Here is a 23712-nt window from a genome sequence, read left to right on the forward strand (position 1 = left end):
CGGGCGGGCGATAGGTTCGCCGGCACCGAGGCTGGGGGGGTCATCTAAGGGGGCGCCGGACACGGGGGCTTGGAGGCCTGAGGGGGCGCGGCGTTCAAGGGAGAGGGCAGCTGGCGCTGGGCAGAGGGGCTGGGGCGCGCCTGAGGGGGCGCGGGATTTGAGGGAGGGGTGCCGCACACCGGGTCTGGAGGCATCTGAGGGGGTGCCAGGCGGGGGAGGGGCGTGAGGGGAGGGCCCTGGGGAGGGGATGAAGAGGTGGGGGCCAGAGCGGGAGAAGAGGGCACTGGATGGGTCAGGCCCGGCTGAGTGTTCGGGGGACCTGGGGGAGTGCCGGGCGTGGGGCAAAGGGAGCCCAGACCACAGCGTGGTGGAGACCCGAGTGGGCGCCCCATGGGGTCGGGCTGGGCCAGGCAGGGGATTGGGGGGAGCCTGAGGGGCCTGTGCTGGGCAGGATTATTCGCTGGTGGAGAGGAAGCGGGTGCTGGTAGGGGTGGGGGAAGCAGCGGGGCGCACTGGGGAATGGGGGCTGCAGGGCGGCTCACCTGGCCCTCCCTCAGGAGTTACAGGCCTGGCATGGGGCCTATAGGTCCGGACCACCCACTTGGGCTCCAGGTAGAACAGAAAGGGCCCCTGTGCAGCAGTAGTTTAGAGACCTGAGTCTTGGTCGCTGCCACTGGCTGCTTCCACTGTGGCCTTTGCTTCAACGCCAAAATTCAGAGGTTTCATGACAGTTTTCATCCCGAGATTAGTCCCGAAGGGCTTTGGGAGGAGGGAGAAACCTAGATGTTTCCTTGGTTTCCATGAGGATTTGAGGTTAGTGCAGTGGCCGTGAAGGAGCCCAGCCCTGGGGAAAAGGAGCAGCAGGTGCCCCCCTCCCCGACAAGCAGGGGAGGCCCCTCAGTAGGAGAAGGAACATGCCCCCCAGGCAGAGGCTGGGTCCTTCTGAGCCGGTGAGACCTTACCCCGCATGGGCAGGCAGGGCGGGCTCCGCTGCTTAGGCTCTTCCAGCAAACGCGCTATCGAGAGCAGGCTGGCCACGTCCACCCAAGTGTCCTAGCTGGGGGCCCTTTGCTGACCAGAACTTGTGCCCCATTGCATCCAGTGTACAAGTAGGAAAGTGAAGGCTTGGAGGGTCACTCAGCCAAGGTCACCCAGTGGTCAAGTTCCTGAGCAAGGTCCCACCTCCAGACACATCCTTGAGCCAAGGTGAGGCAGGCCCAGCAGTGGGCCCCGACTACGTCTGCACCAGAGGCAGGAGCCGCAAGTATGTCCTCCGCTCTTCCAGATGTCTGCTATCTGAGTCAGTGGAGAGCAAGCACACGGGGCCTGCACCCTTCTCCACCCCAGGCAAGGCAGATGCAAACCAGGAAGCTGGAGGCCGTGTTGTGAAAGAAAAGAGACAGGAAACAGGAGAGAGGCGGAGAGGATGGCTTCTCCACCAACCGAAGTGACGCCCAGCAGGAGTGAAGGCATGTCATAGTGGCCTTCTGGAATTCCAAGGATGAAGAGACTAGCCTAAAAACCGTCAGAGGGCGACTTCTCTGGTGGTCCAGTGGGTAAGACTCTGCACTGCCATGCAGGGGGCCAGGGTTTAATCCCACATGCATGCTGCAACTGGAAAAAAAAAAAAAGATCCTACACGCTGCAACTAAGACCTGGTGCAGCCAAATAAATGAATAAATTTTGTAATTAAAAAAATTAAATTGGAAAGAAGAATAAAGTTATTTTCTAAAAACCCTTCAGAGAGGAAGGATCTTCTTTAATCAGACTGAACCTGATTGTCAGTTGGCAAAGGGGTGAAACTGTCAAAATCCTAAGAGAATTTTTTTTTTTTTTTTGGCTGTGTTGGGTCTTCATTGCTGCGCTGGCTTTCTCTAGTTGCGGTGAGCGGGGGCTACTCTTCGTTGCAGTGCACGGGCTTCTAATTGCAGTGACTTCTCTTGTTGCGGAGCACGGGCTCTAGGCACACGGGCTTCAGTAGTTGTGGCACGTGGACTCAGTAGTTGTGGCTTGCGGGCTCTAGAGTGCAGGCTCAGTAGTTATGGCTTACGGGCTTAGTTGCTCCGCTGCATGTGGGATCTTCCTGGACCAGGGCTCGAACCCATGTCCCCTGCATTGGCAGGTGGATTCCTAACCACTGCGCCACCAGGGAAGCCCATCCTAAAAGAATTGAACCTACAATTCCATACACAGTGAAACTAGCATTCAAGTGAGACAGCAAAATAAAGGTGTCTTCACAACCTGAAAATATCCATACACTAAGTCTCAAAAAGGACTGAAAGACATTCCCAAGCAAAATGAGACGTGAACCCAAGAAAAAGACCTGGACGCCAACAAAGAAACTAGCTTAGACTGCTCAAAGAAAGTCAAATAACAACTTGAGAGAAAATCCCGCATGAGCTCAACATTGCATATGGCAAGGGGAAGGAGGAGCAGGAAGGAAAGGCGCACGGAAGTTCTTGTATAGCTAGAGGATTTTAGAATCGATAGAAAAAAAGTCTGAAATACCCAAGTTTCCATGAGAAAAATGGATACAGAATTTACAGATTTCAAAACAGCTGGGAGAAAACTGAAATGAAGAAAAATTGACAGTGCCAACAAAAAGCAGAAAAGAGAGAAAGAAAAATACATGATAAATGAAGAACACAGCATGAGGTGACAGGAGTAAATTCAAACGTTTGAGTAATCAGAGACATGATGGAATTAAAAATTCATCTATTAAAAGCAGAGACTCGGTCTTCCTTGGTGACGCAGTGGTTGAGAGTCCGCCTGCCGATGCAGGGGACGTGGGTTCGTGCCCCGGTCCGGGAAGATCCCACATGCCGCGGAGCGGCTGGGCCCGTGAGCCATGGCCACTGAGCCTGTGCGTCCTGAGCCTGTGCTCTGCAACAGGAGAGGCCACAACAGTGAGAGGCCCACGTACCACAAAAAAAAAAAAAAAAAAAGAAAAAGACAGAGACTCTCTAATTAGAATGTAAATACTGTTAAATACGAGAAACAAACCTAAAACTGTGGATGGAAAGTATGTGTCATACAACTTATGTTCCTCGGAAGACCATAAAGAGAATGAAGAACCAAAAGCTAGGAAGTATTTGCAACACATACACCTTGTAAATGATTAGTATCCAGGATATATAAAGAACCCTTCCAAATCCATTGGAAAAAGACAAACACGCCAAAAGAATGATGGACAAATCCTGTGATCAGTCTCCTTGCAGAGAAGAACATGGAAAGGGCCAATAACCTCACTAGCAGTTTTGGAAATGCAAACTAAAACCACACTGAATGAGCACAACCATTAAAGTTGGACACATACCCTGCTAGCCAGAGCATCAGGCGGTACAATTATCTTGTAAACAATATGGCATTCTCCAAAGAAATCGGGTGTGTGCATCAGTTAGCTGTTGCTGCATAACAAACCACCCCCCAAACTTTGTAGCTCGAAACCACAACAATCGCTTCTTTCACTCATGGATCTGCTATTTGGGGAAGATTCAGCAGCACAGCTGGTCTACTCCACGCTGCAACCGCTGGGGCATCTCCACTGGGGGCTGGACAGGCCACATCCAAGATGGTGCACCCATGTGGCTGGCAAGCTGGTTCAGGCTGTGGGCTAAGGGCCTGGGGGACGTCCTCGAGGGAGGGTGGCCAGGTTCCAAGAGCAAGAGTCCCAAGAGAACCAGGTGGGCCCAGTATGACTTTTTATATCATAGCCTCAGACATCATGTAGCATCACTTGTGCACAAACCTGTCCAGATTCAGTAGATAGGGGGACAACAACCCCTAGTTCCTGTGGAAAGAAGTGTCAGAGTCACATTTTAAGAGGAGCACGTGGCAGGGAGAAGTGACTGTGGCCGTTTGGGAAGATGCAAGCTGCCTCGATGTGCACACCTGTTCCCAGCTCTAGGGTTAAGCCAACATACATTCCTAGGTACATCCTCTGCCTAGCTGCATGCCAGAGAAACCTGCACTGACCCATCAGGAGACCCGTCAACATTCAAAGCAGCACTGTTTTTAATAGCAAAACTACTGGGGGGGAACCCTTAAGTGTATGTGGACAATAAAATGAATAAAGTGAGATACGTCTACACAATGGACTAGCATGCAGCGATTGAAATGAATGAATTGCACCACTTGGATCCACGTGGCTGAATCTCAGACGCGTGATGCTGAACAGGAGAAACATAATGTCATAATGATAATACAAAGTGTGATTCCGTTTGCACTCAGCAGAGAGAGCTCGGAGTGTGTGTGTGCACACGCAAACACACACCTGTATCTTTTCCGATATCTATAAACAAGCCTTGAGCTCATACTGATAGCTTCAGTTCTAACATGACAGATCTCATTCTGTCCTTCCCCCTTTCTATGTTTATAACTCAACAGGGAGAAGCCTCTATGCTTTCACCTGGTGGCTCCAGCCCGATTGTCTGTCGGGCTATAGCAGCCAGACAGTTGGCCCCAGACGCATCAAGCAACACGGCCCTCAGTTAGATGCATCAGCCCAGAGCTCAGCTCTGGGGACGTCCCTGCCTCCTCTGGCTCTGTAGCCCTCCCACCCCCACCCCATTATATCTGCAGCGGAAAGCTTGGGCCCGACAAAGGCAAGGACACAGGTATTGGTGCTTTTTCGTAAGTTTCTATTTTCTGGCAGAAGATAAAATCCTTCTTCTTTCTTCTATCTCTAACCTTACATTTAGTAGACTGTGCTTTTGCAAACAAATGAAACTTTTTTTTTTTTTTTGCAGTTCTGTTATTTATTTATTTATTTATGGCTGTGTTGGGTCTTCGTTTCTATGCGAGGGCTTTCTCTTGTTGCGGCAAGTAAGGGCCACTCATCATCGCGGTGGGCGGGCCTCTCACTATCGCGGCTTCTCTTGTTGCAGAGCACAGGCTCCAGACACGCAGGCTCAGTAATTGGGGCTCACGGGCCTAGTTGCTCCGCGGCATGTGGGATCTTCCCAGACCAGGGCTCAAACCCGTGTCCCCCGCATTGGCAGGCAGATTCTCAACCACTGCGCCACCTGGGAAGCCCAAATGAAACATTTTTTAAGTGGTATTTTCCTACGTCGGAATTCAGGAAAAATCGTTTTTACTGACTATTCAATTTTAATAGAAATCTAGTTATTTGCATAGGTTCAATAGAAATCAGTCCTCTTTTTTACCAGTATATAATTAGACAAAATGATTGTGCCGCTGCGGCCTTAAGCGGGTGTCGTATTTGAGAGCACGTCTCCTGTGATTCAGGGTGACACACCCACCTTCGGAACAAGGATCGTAACCTCTGCGTTGACCCAGTGCCCACAGACCCACACCAGTGCCCGAACGACGTTGTATCAGGTCTCAGCTTCACAAGTAGTCAGGCAGACAGGAACTGTGGCAGACACCTAGGTCCTTGTGAAAAGAGAAACTCACCTACACGCACAGGTGCTGCAGGCAAGACCAATGTGAACCTCAGACATGCTAGCGGCTCAGCCGTACATTCCTCATGATGACGTCTCCAGACAGAAGTGGATTTTGCGGCCTTGGTCCTTGGGAAACCCCACGTGGCTTAGTTGTACCAGCCCAACAAGGAGGCTCAGATGTGCTAATTGCCACTTCTTTCAGCACCTGTGTAGATGAATCAGGTCCAAACACAATAAGACCAGCTTTCTGTGAAGAACAACCTTCGTCCCAAGGTGTGTCTGTGTGGGGGGACTAATAAAAATTTTCCAAAACGTGAATGGGTAAGAGGATGGCGGTGGGTCCTTTCGGTGGGAGGCTGAGTGTGGTCCAGCAGACCCACCACGGGTACTTTTTGATTCTCTAGGGTGTGCATCTGTTTTACTGCCTACTTACTATTGATTATGATTTTTAATAACACGGTAAGGGTAGATTTTAACTTGTAGAAAATGGATGGCTAGGCAATGTGATTCTTGTCTGATAGCAATGCAAATGAACTTTGCCCAGCGGTAAGTGACAAAAATTATTTCTGTAGAAAAGATTAGTTGGAAGAGGTTGCAGTTTTACGGCCCTGTAGAACATTAACCAGCTTTTAATCTACATTGGTGAACTTACTCAAGCAAGCTTTTCTTCAGCCACTACAAATCCTTCCCTCTCCCCAATGTTTTCAACCAGCCTCACCATTATGCTGGTTTCCTTGTTAATGATTTAAATAAACCTTGGACACATCCTCACTTTAGAGCCGTAGAGCCGTATTTTTAACTTTTGAAAATCATGCTTTGGCAGCTCCTGCATCTTGCTGCCTCCTCAGCGTCTCCGCTGTGATGGCTGACGGACATCCCAAACTTAACATGCCCGATGCTCAGCTCTTGGCCTCCATCCCCAAACTGCCCCCCTGTTGTCTTCCCCATCTGTTACGGGTTGAATTGTGTCCCCCCCCAAAAAAGACAGGTTGGCATCCTAATCCCCGGTGCCTGTGAACGTGACCCTACTTGGAAATAGAGTCCCTGCAGGTGAGCAGGTTAAGAACTCACTGGGGTGGGCCCTGACCCAATGGCTGGTGTCCCTATAAGTAGAGGGAACTTCAGACACAGGCTCCAGGGAGAAGGCCATGTGACAAACAGAGGCAGAGGCTGGAGGAATGCCAAGAGTGACAGCCACCAGAGCCAGAAGAGGCAGGAAGGATGCTCCCCGACAGGCTTCAGGGGGAGGCAGCCCTGCCGGCACCTTGATCTCAGACATCCAGCCTCCAGGACTGGGAGACAACGCGCCTCTGGGGTTGAAGCCGCCGGGTCTGTGGCGCTTTGTCATGGCTCCCAGGGTACTAATCCACCTTCTCAGCTAATGGTGATGCCATGCTTCCTGAGTGAGAGGCAGTCCTACTGTTCACATCTGATCCATCAGCAAAGCCTGATAGCTCCCCCTTCAAAACATGTCCAGAACCAGCCCTCTGTCACCACCTCCTGTTACCACCCCAGGGCCAATCACTGTCATCCCTCACCTAGATTATCTAGGTGTCCAGACTGGTCTGTCTGCTTCCCCCTGGCATCTCTGTAGCTTTTCTCTGCAGAGCAACCCACGTGATACTATCACTCCTGTGCTTGGAATCTCCCAATGGCTCCCCATCTCTCTCAGAATAAAAGCCAAAGTCCTCAACTCAATAACCAAAAAATAACCAAATTAAAGAATGGGCAAAGGACTTGAATAAACACTTCTCCAGAGAAGACATACAGATGGCCAATAAGCACGGGAAAAGATGCCCGACATCATTAGCCATCATGGAAATGCAAATCAAAACCACAGTGAGATATCACCTCACACCCTCTAGGATGCCTACAATCAAAAAGTCAGGGGAATTCCCTGGCGGTCCAGTGGTTAGGACTCCAATGCTGGGGTGTGGGTTCGATCCCTGGTCAGGGAACTAGGATCTTGCAAGGCAAGTGGTGCAGCCAAAAACAAAACAAAACAAAACAAAAAAAGTCAGATAATAACAAGTATTGGTGAGGATGTAGAGAAATTGGAACTTGCTTGCATTGCTGGTGAGAATGAAAAATGGTACAGCTGCTTCAGAAAACAGTTGAACAGTCCCTCAAAATGCAAACCACGTGACCCAGCAATTCCACTCCTAGATATGTGCCCAAGAGAAAGGAAAACACACGTCCACACAGAACTTGTACATGAACATTCATAGCAGTATTGCTCATAATAGCCAAGAGGTGAAAACAAACCAAATGTCCATCGACTGATCAATGGATAAATAAAATGTGGTCTATTCATAAATGGAATATTATTTGGCAATAAAAAGAAATGAAGTACTGAAATGTGCTACAACAGGGATGAATCTTGAAAAACGTCCTGCAAAGTGAAGGAGACAAAGGTCACATATCATATGATGCCATTTATATGAAATGCCCATAACAGGAAAATCCATGGAGACAGAAAGCAGGTTAGTGGTTGCCAGGGCCTGGGGCAGCGGGAGGGAATGCGGAGCGACTGCAAGTGGGTGCGGGGTTTCTTGGGGGATGATGAAAATGTTCTAAAATTGACTGTGGTAAGAGTTGCACAACCCTGTGAATATACTAAAAACTATTGAATTTTAGTTTTTGTTTGTTTGTTTGTTTGTTTGGCCACACCACATGGCTTGTGGCATCTTAGTTCCTTGACCAGGGATTGAACCCAGGCCACAGCAGGGAAAGCACTGAGTCCTAGAAACTGGACCGCCAGGGTCCCTTGAATTGCACATTTTAAATGAGTGTACTGTAGGGTATGTGAGTTATATCTCATTAAATCTGTTTTTAAAATACATTGAATAAATAATTACATACATTAAAAAATTAAAAATAACACCAGAGAGTAGATAATGTAGACTCATCTCTTCCTGCTCCTCCAATTAAATATAACTTTAAAAACAGGGAAATAATACAAGAGACCAATTATAGACCTCTGGTAGGAAGAGAAAGGTAGGCTGGCTGAAGACCTCGGATTGAGGAAAAACACTGCAGCCTGGAGTCTCCCATCCCCCCACCCCCCAGTAGTATAAGGCTGCCCAGGTCCAGCAACTCCTGGCCAACCAGTGGCAGAAAGCAGCCCAGGCCCAGTGTCTCCCCACCCTCCCACCCAGCAGCTAGGAGAAGTCCATCTATCCTCCCATGCGGAAGTCAACGGAGATTGAGCAGGAACCCTGGAGGTACCAGGTCTCAGAAGCATCCTCTATCCCATGGGTGCAACCTCTCCCACTCCCCACCCACTGGCTCTAGGCAGCCTGGAGAATCTCTGTTTCCACAGGCAGCACCAGCCGAATTAAGTGGAAGCTCCAGTGGCACAGATGAACAGAACATACCAGAACAGAAATGCAAGGGCTCTGAAAACTAAATTATCATTGGAACCACAACCCACAAAAGTAGGCCAGGATGTGCTGCACCTGAACACAAGCAGGATGACTGCCTGCTAAAACAGAATGTTTCAATAGGATCCAGAGGCTCCCAACATAATTTCCAAACTGTTTAGATTACAATTTTGAAAACCACTCGTCAAACCAAGAATTTCAATGAGAGGAAAAGCTACCAACAGATGCCAATGGTGAGATGAATCAGATATTGGAATTATCTGACAGGGACTGTGAAGCAGCCACCACAAAAATGTCTCAACAACCAGTTACAAATTATCTTGAAACAGCAGAAAAATAGAAAATCTTAGTGCATAGAAAGAAGTTATTTAAAAAAACAAATGGAAATTATAGAACTGAAAAATACACCAACATTTAAAACTCAATGAATGGGCTCAATAACACGGTGAATATGACAGAAGAAAGAGTCCATGAACTAGAGGACAGAAGAGTAGAAATTACCCAATCCGAACAACCAAAAGAAAGTAGACTGAAGGAAACAAATAAACAAACAAACAAAGCTTCAGGGACCTGTGGGAGTATTAAAAAAAATAAAATAAATCTAACGTTTGTGGAATTGGATCTCAGAAGGAGAGGAGTAAGAGCAGCAGGCTGAAAACAATATTTGAAGAACTTATGGCAGAAACTTCCCAAATTTATAGAATAGATAACCAACAAGGACCTACTGTAGAGCACAAGGAACTGTGCTCAATATTCTGTAATAACCTATAATGGAAAATAATCTGAAAAAATATATATATATGTATGTACAACTGAATCACTTTGCTAACACAACATTGAAAATCAACTATACTTCAACTTAAAAAAAAAAGAAACTTTCCAAATTTAGCAAAAGACATAAAGCTACACATTCAAGGAATTGAGTGAACCCCAAATTAGATAAATCCAAAGAAATCTATACCACACACATGATTAAACTTCTAAAAACTAGTGGCCAAAAAAAAAAAAAAAAAAAACCTCTTGAAAGCAGACAGAGAGAAATAACACATTGCCTATAAGGGAAAAACAATTGGAATAACATTGGATTTTTTATCAGAAACCACAGAGGCCAGAAGGAAGTGGCACATTTTTCAAAGCTGAAAGGAAAGGACTGTCAACCATGAATTGTATATCTAGTGAAAATATGCTTCAAGTATGAAGGGGAGGGAATTCCCTGGTGGTCAAGTGGTTAGGACTCTGTGCTTTCACTGCTGAGGGCACAGGTTCAATCCCTGGTTCGGGAACTGGGATCCCACAAGCCACGCACGGCCAAAAAAAAAAAAATGAAGGGGAAATGAAAACATCCACAGACAAAGAAAACTAAAAGAATCTGTCACTAGCAGAGCTGCCCTTAAAGAGTGGCTAAAGGAAGTCCTTCAAACAGAAAAGAAATGATAACAGAAGGCTCAGAGCTTCAGAAAGGAAAGAAAAGCAATGGAATGGGTAAGATAGAGGCAAATATAATAATTACCCTTCTCATCACCAGTTTCTTATGTATGTTGGGTGACTGAAGTAAAACTTGTAACACTGTCTGATGTGGTGTTAAATGTATGTGTAAGAAATATTTTAGACAGTTATATTTTGTAAATGGGGGTGGTAAAGGGAGTTAAATGGAAGTAAGGTTTCTACACGTCACTCAAAGTGCTAAAATTATATCAATAGACTCTGATACCTTAGGTATGTATAGTGTAATACCCAGAGAGTCATTGGGAAAACTATACAAAATGTTATACTCAAAAACACTATAAAAAATCAAAATGGAATTCTAAACAATGTTCAGTATCCCATAAGAAGGCAAGAAAAGAGAAAGAAAGGAATGATTAAGAGGGGAAACAAACAGAAAACAAATAATAAAAGGGCAGACTTGAGCCCTTATATATCAAAATTGTAAATGTAAATGCTCTAAATACAGTGAACAAAACACACAGATTGTTAGAACGAATTAATAAAAAATCACAACCCAACTATATGCCATCTACAGATGGCAAACATAATGACATACGTAGGGTAAAAATAAAAGAATGAAAAAATATTTATAATTCAAATATTAGCCAAAAATGTAGGAGTGGCCATAGTATATTATTTTTTACATATTATTATATACATTATGTATTATTTATTATATATTAAAATCAGATAAAGTAGATTACAAAGCAAAGAAAATTACTAGGAACAAAGAGGAACATTACATAATGATAAAAGGATCAATCCACTTGGAAGACATAATGATCTTAATTATTTGTGCACCAAATAACAGAGTTAAAAATATATAAAGCAAAAAATGATAGAGCTGAAAGAAGAAATAGACAAATCTAAAATTACAGTTAGGGATTTCCACATCCCACTCTCAGCAACTGATAGAACTTCTAGACAGAAAGTCAACAAAGATCTAGAAGAACATGACACCATCATCGAGCAACAGGATCTAAATGACATTTACAGAACATTCCACCAAACAACAGGAGAATGAACATCGTTTTCAAGCACGCATGGAGACCATATCCTGGGTCATAGGACAAACTTCAACAAATTTAAAAGGATTGAAATCATATAGAACATGTTCTCTGATCATAACAGAATCAAACTAGAAGTCAATAGCAGAATACCACAGGAAGATATCCAAATACTTAGAAACAAAATTAAATAAACTTCTAAATAATCCATGGGTCAAAGAGCATTCATTGTTCAAGGAGATTTTAAAAATATTGAACTGAATAAAACAGAAATACACTATATAAAAATTTCTGGGACACAACTAAAACAGTGCTGAGAGGGAAATCTGTAGCACTAAATACATATTTGAGGAATGAGGGAAAGTCTCAAATCAATAATCTGAGCTCCCACCTAAGAACCTACGCTTGCACACACCAAAAAGAGCAAAATAAGCGTAAAGCAAGCAGAAGGAAGAAAATAACTAAATAAGAGTAGAAATCAGGACTTCCCTGGTGGTGCAGTGGATAGGACTCCATGCTCCCAATGCAGGGGGCCTGGATTCGATTCCTGGTCCAGGAACTAGATACCACATGCGTGCTGCAACTAGGAGTTCACATGCTGCAACTAAGGAGCCCACGTGCTGCAACCAAGACCTGGCGCAACCTAATTAATTAATTATTTTTTTAAAAAAAGTAGAAATCAATGGAATTGAAAACTGAAAAAGAGAAAAATATTTTTTTAAAAAATCTGGTTCTTTGAAAATATCAATAAAATTGTCAAATCTCAATCAAGACTGACAAAGAAGTTAAAAAAAGGGAAGACAAATTACCAATATCAAGAATGAAATAGGAAGGACTTCCCTGGTGGTCCAGTGTTTAAGACTCCACGCTCCCAACGCAGGGGGCATGGGTTCGATCCCTGGTCAGGAACTAAGATCCCACATGCCACACAGCGTGGCCAAAAAAAAAAAAAGGGGGATGAAACAGGAGATATCACTCCAGACCCTACAGATGTACAGTAACAAGAGAGATGTGATGGTTAATTTTATGTGTCAACTTGACTGGGCCACAGTGCCCAGATATTTGCTCAAACATTATTCTGGAGGTTACTGTGAGGGTGTTTTTGGATGAGATTTAAATTCAGATCAGTAGATTCTGAGTAAAGCAGATGGCCCCCATAATGTAGGTGGGCCTCATCCAATCAGTAGAAGACCTAAATAGAACAAAAGGCTGCCCCATACAAGAGGGACTTCTTCAGGAGACTGACTGCCTTCTGATTTCATCTGCAACATCAGCTTTTCCTGGTTCTATGGAGGACTACCTTTGGACTTGAACTTTAACTCTTTCTTGAGTCTCCAGCCTCCCTCATCAGATGTTGGGCTCACCAAGCCTCTACAATCTCATAAGCCAGTTGCTTAAAATAAATAAATACACACACACACACACACACACACACACACACACACATCCTATCAGTTCTGTTTCTCTGGAGAACCCTCATACAAAGAAGAAGAAAAAAAGAAAGACAAATTAACAATATTAGGAAGAAAATAGGGGATGTCACTATGCGCCCTCATGCAGTAAAAAGATAATAAGCAAATACTATGAACAACTCTACAGACATAAATTTGACAACTGAGATGAAATGAACTAATCTCTTAAAAAACACGAACTACCACTATTCACCCAAAATAAAAGATAATTTAAAGAGCCATATAACTATTAATGAAGTTGAATTCATAATTTAAAGCTCAGAAAAGAAAAGAAATCTCCAGCCCAGATGGTTTCAGTGGAGACTTTTCCCAAATGTTTAAACAAGAATTGACACCAATTCTACACAATCCCTTCCAGAAAATAGAAGAAAAGGGAACACTTCCAAATTCATTTTATGAAGCTAGTATTATCCTGATACCAAAACCAAATGAAGACAGTATCAAAAACAAAAACTACGGACCAAAGTCCCTCATGAATATAGACACAAAAATCCTCAACAAAATACTAGTAAATATAATTCAGCAATGTGTGAAAAAAAACTATACACCATGACCAAGCGGGGTTTATTCCAAGGCTGCAAAGATGGTTCAATATTCAAAAATAAATTAACGTGATCCATCATGTTAACAGTCTAAAGTAGAAAAATTACACAACATCAATCAAATATATTTGATGGATAAGAAAAGGCAATTCAGAGCTTCCCTGGTGGCGCAGTGGCTGAGAGTCTGCCTGCCGATGCAGGGGACATGGGTTCGTGCCCCAGTCCGGGAAGATCCCACGTGCCGCGGAGCGGCTAGGCCCGTGAGCCATGGCCGCTGAGCCTGCGCCTCTGGAGCCTGTGCTCCACAACGGGAGAGGCCACAACAGTGAGAGGCCCGCGTACCATAAAATAAATAAATAAATAAAAATTAAATAAATAAATAAACTATAGCTAACATATTTCATGGTGAAAGACTGAATGGTTTTCTCCTAAGATCAGGAATAAGGTACGTATGTTGCTCTCACTACTTTTAATCAATCACAATCATGCTGGAAGTATCATCCAGTGCAACATGACAAGAAAAGGAAAAAAATGCGTTTATCTCTGAAATGAAGAAATAAAACCACCTCTATTTTATTTGCAGATGACATGATTATCTACATAGAATATCCCAAGGAATCTACCAATAAAACTCCTAGAAATAATAAGTGAGTTCAGGGAGGTCTCAGAAGACAATATAAACATTTTTAAAGAATCATTTGGGGACTTCTGTGGTGGCACAGTGGTTGGGAGTCTGTCTGCCAATGCAGGGGACACAGGTTTGAGCCCTGATCCCAGAAGATCCCACATGCTTCAGAGCAACTAGGTCCATGCACCACAACTACTGAGCCTGCACTCTAAAGCCCGTGTGTCACAACTGCTGAGCCCACGTGCCACAACTACTGAAGCCCGTGTGCCTAGGGCCCCTGCTCTGCAACAAGAGAAGCCACCGCAACGAGAAGCCCGTGCACCACAACGAAGAGTAGCCCCCGCTCGCCGCAACTAGAGAAAAGCCCACGCGCAGCAACGAAGACCCAACACAGCCCAAAATAAATAAATAAATATTTTCAAAAAATCATTTTTATTTTTACATACTAACAATGAACACAAGGACACTGCAATTAAAAATATAAGGCCATTAACAGTGTTTCAAAATAAAATTAAAATGCTGAAAATGATAAAATCCTGATTTGAAAAATCACAGATCTAAATAAATGGAGAGACATACCACTTTCATGGTTAGCAGACTAACACTAGTGAAAATGCCAGTTCTCTCCAAACTGATAGACAAGTTAACACAATTCCTATCAAAATCCTAGCAAGGTTTTTTGTAGATACAGACAAGATTATCCTCAGACGTACATGGACTGGCAAAGGAGCTATAATCACCCAAAAATTTTTGAAAAGAAGAAAAAAGTGGGGGGACTCAGTCTAACCAATTTCAAGACTTATTATCGCTATGGTAATCAAGACGGTGGTATTGGCAGAGGGATAGACACACAGATCAATAGAACAAAATAGAAAACCCAGAAATAGACCCACATAAATGTGTCCAACGATTTCTGACAAATGGGTAAAAGCATGTCAGTGAAGGAAGGATAGCCTTTGCAACAAATTGTGCTGGAGCAATTCGACATGCATAGGCAGGGAGGAAGAGGGGCCGGGGTGGGAAGGAGAGGAAGGGAGGAAGAGGGGAAGGAAACCCAAGGGTTTCACAACTTATACAAAACTCAAAATGGATCATGAACTTCAATGTAAAGTTATAAAACATTTAGGGAAAAATGTAGGAGAAAATCTTTGGGATCTCGGGCCAGGCAAAAAGTTCTTAACTTGACACCAAAGGCAAAAGACGTAAATGAAAATATTGATAAAGTAGATCTCACAGAAATTTAAAACTTGCTCTGTGAAAACCCTCTCAGGAGGAAAAGACAATCTGCAGACTGAGAAAAAAATATTTGCAAGCTGCCTATCTGACAAAGGACTAGGATATAGAATGTATAAAAACTCAGCAGTAAAAAAATAAGTAATCCAACTTTAAAAATCAGCAAGAGAGGGCTTCCCTGGTGGCGCAGTGGTTGAGAATCTGCCTGCCAATGCAGGGGGCACGGGTTTGAGCCCTGGTCTGGGAAGATCCCACATGCCGCAGAGCAGCTAAGCCTGTGAGCCACAACTACTGAGCCTGTGCATCTGGAGCCTGTGCTCCGCAACAAGAGAGGCCGCAACAGTGAGAGGCCCGTGCACCGCAATGAAGAGTGGCCCCCGCTCGCCACAACTAGAGAAAGCCCTCGCACAGAAGCGAAGACCCAGCACAGCCATAAATAAATAACTAAATAAATTTAAAAAAAAAAAAAATCAGCAAGAGATATGAAGAGACATTTCAAGGGAGAACATATACAGATGTCAGTTAAGCATATGCAGGAATTCCCTGGCGGTCCAGTGGTTAGGACACCACGCTGCCACTGCATGGGGCACGGGTTCAGTCCCTGGTCGGGGAACTAAGATCCCGCATGTCGCATTAGCCTCTAAAACGCGATGAGATATCACACCTATTACAATGACAAAGTAAAAAGTTATGACCACAAGTGACGCTGGCAAGGATGTAGAGAAACTGGATCACTGATACATGCTAGTAGGGATGTGAAAAGGTAGAGCTTGCAGTTTCCTCAGGAAGTAAACATGCAACTACCGTATGACCCAGTTGTTGCCCTCTGGGCACCTATCCCACAGAAACGAAGACTTTTGTCCTCACCAAAACCTGTACACAAATGTTCATAGAATCTTTATTTGTACTAGACCAAAATTGGAATCAACCCAGATGTCCTCCAGCAGGTGATGGTTGAACCAACGGTGATCCATCCACACCACAGAACACTACGGAGCATCGCAAAGGGACGGGTATTGACACCCACACGACGCGGATGAGTCTCCGCGGAATTATGCTGAGCAAAGTAGCCAATCCCAAAAGGTTACTTACTATCTGATTCCATCTATGGAACACTAAAATGACACAGTTTTAGGAAGGGAGGACACGTTAGTGGTTGCCAGGGATTAGTGACAAGGCCAGGCAGGAGGGAGGTGGGTGTGGTTATAAAAGGACAAAATAACAAACCTTGTTGGAACTCTTCAGTATCCTGATTGAGATTTCACAAACCAACCTGGCTGATAAAATTGTACAGAATTTAATACACACAGACACAGACACACACACACACACACATACAAGTAAAACTAGGGAAACTGGAATAATATCAGTGGATTGTATCAGCACCACTCTCCTGGGTGTTAGCTGCCACTGGGGAAACCTGGCTAAGGTGTCCAAGGGCTCCTTTGTATTATTTGTGAGAATTGCATGTGAACCTCTAATTATCTCTGTAAAATTTTCAATAAAAAAAAATTCCTAGGGCTTCCCTGGTGGCGCAGTGGTTAAGGGTCCGCCTGCCGATGCAGGGGACGCGGGTTCGTGCCCCGGTCTGGGAAGATCCCACATGCCGCGGAGTGGCTGGGCCCGTGAGCCATGGCCACTGAGCCTGTGCATCCGGAGCCTGTGCTCCGCAACGGGAGAGGCCACAACAGTGAGAGGCCCGCGTACCGCAAAAAAAAAAAAAAAAACCTATTGCTAGTAATGTTTTCTGAAGAAATAACCAACTGGCAAAGAGCATCGTGCTCCTCTGAGAACTGTTGATGCCGGGGTACAGGGCACAGCTGGCATCCTCCCGCAGAGTCGTGTGCTCGCCGTTAAAAATGACCCCATGCGTGGCCATAATCAGTGTGTCTACGTGTAAGGAGCTATTTTGTTAAGTGAAAACAGTAGCCTCAAAAAGAGTACATATAGTAAAATCTTTTTTTTTTTTTTTTAATCAACAGCCTGGTATATAAAACCTGGGCAAGATATAGTCTAGTTGTTTTCAAAGTTATCTTGTCGGGGGTATGATCATAGTTAGTTCTCCAGTTTGCTTTATTTTGGTGTTGGCGGGACTGTTAATAGGGGACAGCATTCCTGTTATGATTAGGCTTGCTAGATGAAATACAGTATACCTGGTTACTCTTTTTTTTTTTTTTGGCTGCGTTGGGTCTTCGTTGCTGCGCACGGGCTTTCTCTAGTTGCGGCGAGCGGGAGCTACTCTTCGTTGCTGTGCACGGGCTTCTCATTGCGGTGGCTTCTCTTGTTGCGGAGCACAGGCTCTAGGTGCGCGGGCTCAGTAGTTATGGCTTGCCGGCTCTAGAGCGCAGGCTCAGTAGTTGTGGCGCACGGGCTTAGTTGCTCCGTGGCATGTGGGATCCTCCCGGAGCAGGGCTTGAACCCGTGTACCCTGCCTGCATTGGCAGGTGGATTCTTAACCACTGAGCCACCAGGGAAGTTCCCTGGTTACATTTTTAAATCAAGACAAACAACAGTTTTTTCATATGAGGATGTCCCAGGCAATACTTGCACTTCTACCTGCTAATTCTGGCACTCCTAGTTATGATCATAAACTGAGTCATTTCCATCTTGGAAAATAAAACACAACTAGCCATCACGGACTGGTGGCCTCCATGCCTGACGTCTGGGGGCCAGGGTGTGAGCCTTCCTGAACCCTCTGCCCCAGTCAGGGCCTGCTCCCACCTGGGCATCCCCTTCCCAAGCCCTGAGTCCCACGTGCTCTCCCCAAGGACGCCTCCTGGGATTCCCTTGGCTCTCTCCAGCAGCCTCTCTCCCACGAGGTCATCCTGTCTCCATCTCTTGCCCTCCCTGGACCCCAGGGCCCTTGGTCCTCAAGTCCTCCAAGCCCCTCCTTGATCTGGCCCTTTCCTACCCGGCTCACCGTCCCACCATTCACACGGATGTCTCCCCTGCCCCAGGGCCTTTGCACCTCAGCACTCTGCATGCGCCCTCCAGCACCCATCCCAGCCACACTGCCCCTCTTTCCCCTGACTGGTGGTACTTACTGCTGTTATGTTTCCCTGCCGCCTCCCCTCAAAAAGGTAAGTGAAGCTCTGTTCCCATGCACTCCTGTCCCACCGGGGGTCATCACCACTTGCTAGGCATCCCACCTGCAACTTCTCTCCAGATCAGTGCCTTACTGAACCCTGCCACTTTCTCTCCAACGCCCTCTGGAGTGCCTCCTGCAGGGACTATGGTCCGCACCTCACTGCCACCCCAGTCCTTCAGGTCCCCTCCTCTGCACCCCAGGAAGGGGCCAAACTCCAGCTGAGCACCCCGGGATCTGTCCCACCGCCACTCCCGCGTCCTCACCTTCTGAGCCGGCTGGGTGGTTCCACCCTTGGGCCCCGACCTGGGCGGGCTCTCCCCATCCTCTGCGAGGGGGCACCGGTCTGGAGGAGCAGGACACCTGGCAGATGCGGCTCTCCCCCCCCCACCTCTCACTGTCCTCCTCTACCCCATCCGGAGGTGGTGGCACTACCATCATTCCCACTTCTCAGGTGGGGGAGCGGGGCCCCCAGAGATCCTGGCTGCAGGGTCGACCGGGGGCCCGGTGGGGGGCCCGTCACGCCATCAGTAAGGGCTCGGGGTCACTGTTCCTTGCATACCTACCCTGTGCCGGGGTCCCTGGATCGCCTGTTTCCGGTCTTCACTCCCCAAGCTGGCAGCACCATGACATCAACAGCACCTCCTGCGTGGAGACAAGGACCATCTGGTGCCGCTGTGAGGTCCCAGGGCCGCAGGAGTTAAGTGCAGGCCCTGCAGCTCCTTAGCCCCAAGGGAGGAAGGCCACGCCCGGCCCTGCGCTCCCTCCGCCCCAGAGAAAAGCCACCGGGACACGTCACACGTCTACTGCAAGGGCTGGAGCTCTCCTGCCTCCCACAGCACAGCACGAAGTGACGATGAAACCGGCTCAACAGTGGAAGCCGCAGAGGCACTTCCTCTCTGCTGGGCCCGGGGGCCTGGAGCCCCACTCTAGGCCCCGCACACCCCAGGAGGCCGGAGGGGTGCTGAGGTGATACCTGGATGCAGGGGTACCTGCGTGGGGATGGTACGGAGCCTTGCCCCCTCCCCGGCTCTCCGGCTGGCTTACTGGGGCGTGGAGCCTGGAGCAGGGTGGGAGTGAGGCCATGGGAAGGCAGGTGGGCCAGTGGGGGGGCAGGAGTGAGTCTGTGGCATTGGCGTCCTCCCTCCCATCCCCTCAGTCCCTCCCGTAGCCTGGACCCAAGCCTAGGGGGGCTCACTCTCCCCCCGTCCCTCTTCCACCCCGCCCCCCCACTCCAACCTTGCAGCCCTCCAAACCCTGAGGGCATCATCCCAACTGGACTGGGCGGCCACAGAGCACCCAGGGAAAACTTCTCCTCCCCAACCCAGGCTGCCCAAGGCCCCCTTGGGCTCCAACACCCCCACACCCTTCCTTCCAACCTGCCAATGCCCCAGCTCCTGGGAGGCCTAGGGTGGGCGCAGGGTGGGGAGGGCAAGCCTGGCCTTGAAGGGCCCGCCCCCAGGTGAGGAGCTGGGGTCAGTGTTGCAGAATGACTCAGGGGTTCCGTTCAGAAGAGCCTTGTGGAGGGCCCCCCAGGGGACCCCGCTGATGCCTGCGTGGCACAGGTGGTCCTTGCAGGGGTTCCCAAGCCCCTGCCCACCTGGACCCAGAGTCACACCCGAGACCGCGGACGAACTCGCGAGCTCGCCCGTGGCTGGGGCTGTTCTGTTCCCGCTGTCCCTATTCCACACCAACTTCAGGGAGACGCTTCAGAACCTCCTTGGGGCCCCAGCATGGCGCCCCAGACCTCGTATGAACCAGCTCCGCCCCTGCCGGCTCTGTGACCTCGGGGAAGCCCTCACCCCCCTCCAGCTCGGGGTCCTCTTCCCTGACGTGAGCAATGACACTGCCTTCTGTGTGGGGTGGGGGGTCCCACGGACAACGGGGACAACGTGGTGAGGGCCTGGTACGTGCTTGGCACCCTGGAGCCCCCTCCTGCAGCCTGATGGCTTCCCTTCCACCTGGACCCACCTGGGGTGTTCCCCACATGGCCTGCTGGCAAAGCTGTCCCCCTCCTGCGCGCACACACACACACACATTCTTGCTGCCCTGAGGGAAAGGCAGGGAAGTGTGCTGAGGACAACAGAGGTGGACCCCTTTCACGGTCCCGGAACCACAAAGCCCCGCACTCCAGGAGGAGGTCCATGGACTCTGAGTTTTCAGCTGCAGGGCTGCCCACGGCACCCGCAGCAGGAGACAGGCAGGTGTTCACCCCCAAACCACGGCGCTCCATGGTGCAGCTGCCCTCACTTCAGGCCTGGCCCTCAGGACCCTAGATGCGGTCACCAGGGCCAGGGGGCCCAGCTGCTTCCACACGTGACACCATCAACCTCACGGCCCCCGAGCTGGGCTTGCAATCTCAATTCACATTTGAGAAACTTGCCCAAGGTCACGTGACGGGAAGCTGAGCATGGGGTGAACCCCCTCCAAGGACCACAGTGCGGCCCACACGGACAGAGAGCCATCAGGGCCACCGAGGGTGCTGCAGGTCAGTCCTCTGCCTCGGTGGCCTCAGTGACCTCAGAGCAGGTGGTCGGTCACTCTTTATTCCCCATGTTGCCTGAGCGTGGACTACACATCGCGCCCAGTACCAGGAAGGGCACAAACCCCTCCCTCTTTCCCGGGGCTCCAAGTTGGTGCTCAAACTTGGATAAAATCCAGGAGGTCACACTTTTGTTCAGTTTAAATTAAAAATAAGATCCAGCATCTTGGGCACACAGAAAGTGCTCATCAAGGATTTGATACATGAATGCCCTGCAGCTGCTGACAAGGCCACACGTCGTCCTGACTCACTGGAACAGTCCAGTTTATGTTGGTGCCAGTCTCGTGAGTGTAGCGCCCCATTTCATGCCCCCAGTGCCCCATTTGGGCATTAAGTTATATGGCCACCCTGGGTTCAGAACAAAAATCCTTCCTAGGTGAGGTCAGAGCAGGCCACACCTGACCGAACTGCAGGATGTGAAAGGTACATGTGGATGAAGGACAGAGGGTGGGCCTGGTGAGTCCCTCGGGGAAGAGCTGTCGCCATTCTGCCAGGAGAATCTTTTATGTCCACATCAGATTAGTGCCGGGCAATGGTGGGGACTCAACCAACCCATCCCGCCAAGACTCAGGGGGTGTTCCCTCTTCTCAGCGCTGGGCATCGTACATCGCACGGGAAGAGAAGGCCCTGCTCTCCTGGAGCGTTCATTCTACTCAGGGAGGCTGACCATGAACAAGTCAACGTCAGAGAAGAATGAGGCTGGGTGGGGCACTGCTTTACAGGGAAAGAGCAGGGAGAGACCCCCGCCCCAGGACAGTGACGTGTGGGCAAAGATCTGAAGAGGTAAGGGGTGAGATGGGCAGACATCTGGGGAGGAGCATTCCAGCGGGGACACAGCCAGTGCAAAGTCCCTGAGGTGGGACCCAGAAGAGGACGGTGTGGCTGGAGCAGAGTCAACGAGGGCCGGGCAGTGCCAGGGCAGTAGGAGTCAGGCAGTGTGGGCCTGGCCACCATGGCTGTAAGAACTCTGGCTTTGACTCTGAGACAGGGACCCCCTTGAGAGAGTCAGTGGAGGAATGACCAGCGGGGGAACCAGGTAAGAGGCTGCTCGTTCATCTAGCGCAGGAGTTGGCAACTTTTTCTGTAAAGGGCTGGATAGCAATTGCTAGCTTTGCCAGTCATAGGGCCTCTACTGCAGCTCCTCAACGTGGCCTGCATGGCAAAAGCAGCTGCAGGTGGTCCGTGAATGGGTGGGCACGCCCATGTTCCAGGAAACCTCGAGCGAGCACACCGACATTTGCATTTCACAGAATTTTCATGTCATGAAATATTATTATTTTTTCCCCCAGCCATTAAAGACTGAGAAGACATTCTTAGCCCGGAGTCTGAACCAAAACAGGTGGCGGCAGGATCTGGGCTGTGGCCATAGTCCGCTTCCCCCTGAGCTTTACAACAAACACCCACCACTGCCCTGGGCCAGGCAGCGCCAGCAGGCAGCGCCAGCAGTGAGAACAAAAGAGCAAAACCCTGATGCCGCTGAGATTTGTAATAAATAAGTGAATTAGAGAGGGTGTGAGAGGTCCTACGTTCTCCCCTGCCTGGCTCAGGCACAGAGGTCAGGTCCCTGAGGCTGGAGTACAACCAGTGGCCAAGGAGGCAGCCAGAGTTGGGAGCGGGTGGTGGTCGCGGAGGCCGCGGGAGGGTGGCGAGGGGAGCCGAGCCACGGAGGAGAGGGAGTCATGGAGGCCGCGGGAGGGTGGCGAGGCGAGCCACGGAGCGGGGGGTCACGGAGGCCGCGGGAGGGTGGCGAGGGGAGAAGGGCTCTGGGGAGAAGGGCCCCTTACACGCCCGACTCACCCCTCTGAACTAGGCCAATAATTGTTGAAAGACTTCCTAATCATTACAGTAAGACTTAAGAGATGAACATATTTGTCTCGTTTTCATACAAAATAAGCTGTAGTCTAAAACAGGGTGACAAAGGAGAGGCCTCTGGGCCAAAATCACTCTGCAGAATTTATTTGGTCTGCGCATAAATTTGTATTAGGAAACTGTACGTGAAATGTCCGGATCTTACAAAAACCGAAAGCGAGCCCGAGTTCCGTGTGTTCAGCACCTGCTGCGCTGGGCCTCTCCCGAGCGGCTGCTCGGAAGCCCCAGCCCGCCGGCCCGAGGCCCCTCCGGCGCCGGCCACTTCAGAGGAAGGGGCTCTGTTCCCCCAGCCCCCACAGGGGTTAAGTTTTAATCCCTGTTCTCCGGCGAACGAGGCCGCGCATGGCAGCACCTTATCGCCTTAGACTTAAGGGCTTAAGTGCACCCAGCACGTCGCGCAGAGCCCTTCGGAGCCCCTCTGCGGGAAGGACGCTCGGCGCTGTTCCGGGGTAAGCCGAGCTCAGGGCTCCCGCACAGGTGGGCTCCCCGCCCTCTCACCTCCCGAGGCTCCGCGGCCGGCCGCTCTGGGGGTCGCGCCCCGCGCACCTGCCGGCACCTGCGCGCACCTGCAGGCAGAACCGGGCGCCCGTCACGCCGCAGCCCTCGGCGCCCCGGCACGTATGCGTCCGGTCCGCCGCCAACGGCCGAGCTACCAGCAACACCGCAGGAACCCAACCCGCCGACGACTCCAAACCCGCAGCCGCCCGGCTGGCCCGACCCGGGGGCGGAGCCCGGCGCGCTGGAACTGCGCCTGCGCGGTCGGCCCGCACGGGCCGTGGGATGGGATTGCGCCTGCGTGGTTGACCCGCACCGGCCAGGGGGCGGGACTACGCCTGCGCAGTCAGCAGCAATTCGGCCCCTCGAGCGGCGGGACTGCGCCTGCCCCGTCAGCACCGCCTCGGCCCCTGGAGCGGCCGGACCGGCCGGGCCCCAGGGAGGGACAGGCATATGGGCACTGCGCCTGCGCGCGCTTGTCCCGCCCCCTTCCCCGCCCCGCGCCGCGCGGGGCCCTGGGAGGGGTGCAGCGTCCGGCGGCGTCGCGGGCGGGCGGGCGGGCGGTG

At 49.4% G+C, this 23712-nt stretch overlaps 1 long non-coding RNA gene across 2 annotated transcripts; it reads right to left on the reverse strand.

Moving 5' to 3' along the window:
• Nucleotides 1–4710: 4710 nt before the first annotated feature.
• Nucleotides 4711–23407, reverse strand: LOC114885015. 2 transcript variants are annotated; one of them, XR_003790993.1, is made up of 4 exons: nucleotides 23218–23407; nucleotides 18807–18885; nucleotides 5416–5610; nucleotides 4711–5024 (listed from the first exon to the last, which is right to left on the reverse strand). It is a non-coding gene; the product is annotated as an uncharacterized LOC114885015 (long non-coding RNA). The 2 variants fall into 2 exon arrangements; XR_003790992.1 differs by having other exon boundaries at nucleotides 23150–23368.
• Nucleotides 23408–23712: the final 305 nt, after the last annotated feature.

The sequence above is a fragment of the Monodon monoceros genome, unplaced genomic scaffold, assembly GCF_005190385.1.
Source record: "Monodon monoceros isolate NGI ecotype Baffin Bay Population unplaced genomic scaffold, NGI_Narwhal_1 Super_Scaffold_6, whole genome shotgun sequence".
Classification (NCBI taxonomy): Eukaryota; Metazoa; Chordata; class Mammalia; order Artiodactyla; family Monodontidae; genus Monodon; species Monodon monoceros.